Consider the following 6,413-nt stretch of genomic DNA (forward strand, 5'->3'; position numbering starts at 1 on the left):
TGATTCACTGGTGCCTCTTCTTGCACATAAAAGGGATTGCCATCTTGACAGTCCTTCGCAAAGTGTTCACCTCCACACTTATCACAGAATATCTCTTGAAGGCGTATAGCTGTGCCACCCATATTCAAGCTGTCCAATTTCATGTTCAAGACATCTAGTTACACAGTAATAGCAGAAAGGTCAGTTACCTGGTGAACTCCTGCACTTCTTCGCTGGTTGTTCCTTTCAGATTGAGGATGATAGCTGCTAGCAGCCATTTCCTCCAATAACTCATATCCTTCCTCAACAATTTTTCTCAATAGGTTCCCACAAGCAGCATAATATATCTTAGTACGATTAGGAGTGAGTAATCCATAATAAAAGGTTTGAACGACTAACCCAATTGGCAGTTCGTGATGAGGGCATCTCCGTAATAAATCTTTGAAGCTCTCCCATGCCTCATATATAAAGACTCCTGCTCGAATTGAGCAAATGTGGTGATGTCTACCCGCAGCTTCATGGTCTTAGATGGAGGAAAGTAAGGAGAAATGAAATAAACGCAACCTAACAGTATCATCAGAAACTCCATTAATTTTAAAAGTGTCAAAAATTTTAATAAAATCTGCGATGTGCTTGTTTGGGTCATCTAATGCAGATCCTCCAAACTGGACTGTATTCTGAATCATCTGAATTATAGATGGCTTCATTTCGAAGTGGTTTGCCCGCACAATAGGCCTCACAATGCTGGGACGTGCACCATCCAAAGAATGATGGGCGTACTCTAGCATCGGTATGTGGCGTGGCACCTCAACATGTCTATCTTCATGGTGTTCTTCCTCATGCTCGTGCTCGTGCCTCTCTGTTGAAAACCATACTCTAAATTCTGGAGTTTGACAAACTGATAAACCAACTGATACGCGCAATTATATTCAGCAACTGGACTTAACAACTGAAATCAGCTGATCTAAAGAAAACTGATCAGTTGGAAACCGATCAGTTGATACAATCAGCCGTATGCTTTTAAGCTAAGCATCCTTCAACTGAACATGTCACGGGAAAGAACAATCAACCGACAAAGAGACATAGAAGACTGCAACTGAATATGAAACGCCGCACTTCAATCAATACACCTTAGAACAACGCATTTCGGCTAAAGCAGTTAAGACGCCGCATTATAATAAATGAAGCAAACAATGCCCAAGAAATAATGAAGTCGCAATCAACGGATACAAAGATTCAAATATATCTCAAGTTACCATTGGAAGGGAAGCTTATAAATATGACAGAAGAACAGCTGAATAAAAAAAAAAGATCACTCTACTCAAAACTTGCTGTAGCTCACTCTTACTTGGTTTATTCGTAGCTGACAAGGCTACAATTTGAGCTCACTAGCACTTTCTAATAATCGTTAAATTCGGTAGTGCTAAGATCAGTTACGCACTGAGAACATTTTGTAATACTAAGAGTTTCAGTTTTTGGCAGTGATAAGTCCAAACTGAAGTGGGTCAGTACAAATCTTGTATTCGATCAAAGTCTTTTAGTGGAAATCATATCCTTCAGATAGAAGGGGTGACGTAGGAGTAATTGAAATCTCCGAACATCCAGAAACAATCCTTGTGTATTTTATTTCAGTTTTGTATTCTATCTGTCAGTCAGTTACTTTACGCAACTACTTTAGTTTAACTGATTGTCATTGACCAGCAAGATTCCGAGAATCAGTTTGTCACCAAACTGAACTCAAAATTCGAAAAGATCAGTTTTAATTGTGAGTGTTTATTCAACCCCCCCTTCTAAACACTTTTGATACGTTAATCGATCCTATCAAGTGGTATCAGAGCGGTTGAATCTTGTTCTTGAATACTTTTGATCTATAAACTTGCTAGCATGACTTCATTCAAAAAAATTCCTATGTTCTCCAGATAAGAATTTGATGATTGGAAAATCAGAATGCAGGCTCATTTAGCTGCACAAGATGATGACATGTGGTATGTCATAACTGATGGACCCATGAAGATTCTAAAAACAAATACAGCAGTTGCCATAACAAAAGGGGCACCACAAAGAATAGAAAAGCTCAGAGATGAATAGACAACTGAAGATAAAAGAAAAGCAAATCTTGATAATGTGGCTAAAGACATTCTGTACAAAACGCTGGACAAATTAACCTTCAGCAAAATAAAGATGTGTAAGACAGCCAAAGAAATTTGGGAAAAGCTATTCCAGCTGTGTGAAGGAAATGATCAAACCAAAGAAAATAAACTTTCTGTTGCTGTTCAAAAGTTTGATAACATCAAAATTAAAGCAGGAGAATCAATGCACGAGTATGATGAAAGAGTAAGCAGTATCATGAATGAGTTAAATGCACTTGGAAAAGTGTATACCATCAAAGAGATTGCACTGAAGGTAATGAGAGGTCTTCCCAAGGAATGGGATGTCAATACCATGGCAATGAGGGAGTCCAAAGATCTGAACCAGATTGAAATTCATGATCTATTTGCTGATTTAAAGGCTTATGAATTTGAGCTGCAGACCAGAGAAGGAGAACCATCTACCCCTGCAGCCACAACTGCTCTAGCTGCTGTCAGAACAGAACCAATCAATTCAGTCGAGAAATCTGCTGATCAGTTGAGCAGTGATGCTATGTCATTGTTCATCAAAAAATTTGGAAGGTTCATGAGAAAGAATCAAGGAAACTTCCAGAAGCCATACCAAAGAAACAGCTCCAAAGATGAATCAAATGCCTGCTACAACTGTGGCAAATCAGGACACTTTATTGCTGATTGTCATAAACCCAAGAAGGACAGTCAAGGCTCAACTGATAGAAGAAAGAAATCATATGAGCACAAAAGAAGACCCAAGGAAGATAAGAAGTCCTTCAGAAAGAAACATGAGGTACTCTTAGCTGAAGAAAACAAATCTAAATGGGCAGAAACTGACAGTGAGGAATTAGAACCAGAAAGCTCATGCAGCTCTAGTGATGATGAGGAAGACAAGTGCTTGATGGCTAATGATGCAGAAGAAGAATCATCTAGCCAACAAGTATTTGATTTCAGCTCAACTGATTTCACGCAAGAAGAACTCATTCTAACACTATATGACATGGTAAATGAGTATCAAAAGATTGCATCATCATTTGAAAAAATCAAAGCAAAGCAAACTGATCCCACAGACAATAAAACCAAAACTGATGAATCAGTTGACAGGTTGAGTCTAAAAAGGGAAATTGCAGAGTTAACAGCAGAGAGAAACGAAAATCAGTCATTAATCCAGAAGTTGATTCTTGAAAACTCAAAACAGACTGAGCTCATTCAGTCTTGGAACAAGTCATCTACTGCACTGAATGAGATGCAGAATTCACAAAAATCAGTTTTTGATAAAACTGGTTTAGGCTTCAACACTCAAGGAGAAATGTATCCAAATGATACTCAACCAAAGCTAAAAACAGACAAAGGGAAATACATTCACTTTGTCAAAACAACAGTGGTAGAAGAACAAATTGAGCCCAGTAAACTGATTGAGCAAACTACTGAGAATATGAGCAAGGCTAGAAGATATGGGATTGGTTATAATAAAAAATTCTCAACTGATTCACAAAGTCAGTCATCAAAGAGGTTTCACAAGAACTATTCGAATAGCTATTTCAATTACTTTAACTACAAGCCATTTCAGAAGAGATATAGAGTGAACAATCAGTTGAATAAAGCTAAAACACATATTGTATCATCTGTACAATACACACCAAGCACACAAAAGCCGAGAAAAACCATTTAGAATACAGCTACTGGAAAGTCTGTTAGACTAATCCAAGTGTGGGTTCCTAAGGGATTAATAAGTTCAGGACCCAAATAGATATGGGTACCAAGTTATATTATGTGTGTGATTGCAGGTAACAGGTACAAACAATAACTCAATATGGTATTTGGACAGTGGATGTTCGCGACATATGACAGGAGATGCAAGTGCGTTATCTCAACTGATCAAATACAGTGGTCCTAACATCAGTTTCGGGGACAATTCCAAAGGTAGAACTGTGGGTAAGGGTAAGCTTATCCATGGTAACTTTACTTTTAAAGATGTTCTATTAGTAGAAAACCTGAAGTATAACTTGATTAGCATCAGTCAGTTATGCGACAGTGGATTCTCAGTACAATTTGACAAAAACTCATGTTCAGTCAAAACTTCAACTAATGAAATCATACTAACTGGAAAACGTTGTGGAAACACATATAAAGTCAGTTGGAATGATCAAACTTATGTACCAGTTTGTTTTATTGCTTCCAAATTGTCTAAAAACTTGTTGGGGCATAAGAGACTAAATCATTTAAACTTTAAAACCATTGCCTATCTGAGTAAACATGAACTTGTAACTGGTTTGCTTAAAATAGACTTTTCAAAAGAAAAACTTTGCTCAACATGTCAGTATGGTAAACAAGTACGATCCTCTTTTAAAAACAAGGGCTGTAAATCTTCATCCCGATGCTTAGAATTGTTGCACATGGATCTCTTTGGTCCTATACCAGTCATGAGCTTAGGAGGAATGAAATACATCCTTGGTAGTCGTAGATGATTTTTCAAGATTTACTTGGGTTATTTTTCTCAAATCTAAAGACCATACTTCTTTGCAACTAATAAAGCTCTTCAAAAGACTTTTAAATGAAAAATCAGTTGGAATTGATCGAATCAGATCTGATCGAGGAACTGAATTCATCAATCAAACTCTTTCAAAATTCCTAGAAAATGCTGGAATTAAGCATTAGCTCTCAGCAGCCAGAACTCCTCAGCAAAATGGTGTAGCTGAGAGGAGAAATCAAACTCTTAAAGAAGCTGCTAGAACGATGCTTGCTGATTCTGGTATTTCTCAAAGATTTTGGGCCGAGGCAGTAAACACTGCGTGTTACACTCAGAACAGATCAATGATTAATAAAAATCATGTGAAAACACCATATGAGATCTAGCATGGAAGAAAAAGTATAATTACTTATTTCAAAATATTCAGAGATGTTTTATTCTTGATAATGGTAAAAATTATTTAAAAGCGTTTGATGCTAAATCTGCAGAAGGAAAATTTCTTGGATACTCATCAGTTAGTATAGCTTATAGAGTCTTCAACAAGAAAACCCTAAATGTTGAAGATTCTGATCATGTTGATTATGATGAAACTGAACTAACTAATAAGCCAACTAATCAAGTTGAGCTAGTTGATCGATTTACAGATATCAGTTTGGAAGATGATGACAAAAATGAAAGTCATGGTAATCAAAACATACTTCAAACACCTGAACCAGAAGTACTGGACCAATCAGATGTGCAGGAAGTTGTTGCTGATGATCAGTTGATAGAGCATAATGATAACATTCAAATACCAATTGACGAAGCACCAACTGAGACTGAAAACTGTGTTCAGTTACCAACTGAAGAAATTGCTGATACAACAAATACTGAGTACAGATGGAGAAAATCACATCCACCTGAACTGGTAATAGGAAATCCATCTGATCCAGTAAGAACTCGCAATCAAATGCTAAATTTATTTATCTATTCATCTTTTGTTTCACAACTAGAACCGAAGAAAACTCATGAAGCTCTTGCTGATCCTAACTGGGTAAATGCAATGCAAGAAGAGCTAAATCAGTTCACTTATAACAATGTCTCGAACATAGTTCCAAGACCAATTTCAAAAACTATTATAGGTACAAAATGGGTATACAGAAATAAACTGAACGAGGATGGTTCAGTTGGACGCAACAAAGCAAGATTAGTGGCACAAGGATATAGGCAAGAAGAAAGAATTGACTATGATGAGACGTATGCTCCAGTTGCAAGACTGGAAGCAATCAGAATTTTTCTTGCTTATGCATCACACAAGAACTTCAAGGTCTATCAGATGGATGTAAAGAGTGCATTCCTGAACGGTCAACTACAAGAGGAAGTATATGTTGAACAATCCCCAGGTTTTGTAAATCACAACTTTCCTGATCATGTATATCATTTGGACAAAGCCTTATATGGTCTTAAACAAGCTCCCAGAGCTTGGTACGAAACTCTTTCAAACTTTCTAACTGATCATGATTTTTCTGTTGGATCAGTTGATAAGACCTTGTTCAAATTTGCTAAGAATGATCACATTTTATTAGTTCAAATTTATGTTGATGATATCATATTTGGGTCAACTAATCCCAGATTATGCGAAAAGTTTGTTAAGCTAATGCAGGATAAGTTTGAAATGAGCATGATGGGTGAACTTACATTCTTTCTTGGACTGCAAGTGAAGCAACTGGAGACTGGTATATTTATCAGTCAAACTAAATATACAAAGGAGCTGCTGAAGAAATTTGGCATGGAATCATGTTCAGCTGCAAATACTCTCATGAGCTCATCAGTAAAATTGGACACTGATCAAGGGGGAATATCAGTTGAGGCAACATTATATCGAG

General features: G+C 37.0%; 1 non-coding gene across 1 annotated transcript; it reads left to right on the top strand.

Moving 5' to 3' along the window:
* The first annotated feature begins 387 nt into the window (after positions 1-387).
* Positions 388-495, top strand: LOC142538150 (small nucleolar RNA R71). Its single transcript, XR_012818689.1, has one exon. It is a non-coding gene; the product is annotated as a small nucleolar RNA R71 (small nucleolar RNA).
* The last annotated feature ends 5,918 nt before the right edge of the window (positions 496-6,413 follow it).

Source organism: Primulina tabacum, chromosome 2 (assembly GCF_025594145.1).
Source record: "Primulina tabacum isolate GXHZ01 chromosome 2, ASM2559414v2, whole genome shotgun sequence".
Classification (NCBI taxonomy): Eukaryota; Viridiplantae; Streptophyta; class Magnoliopsida; order Lamiales; family Gesneriaceae; genus Primulina; species Primulina tabacum.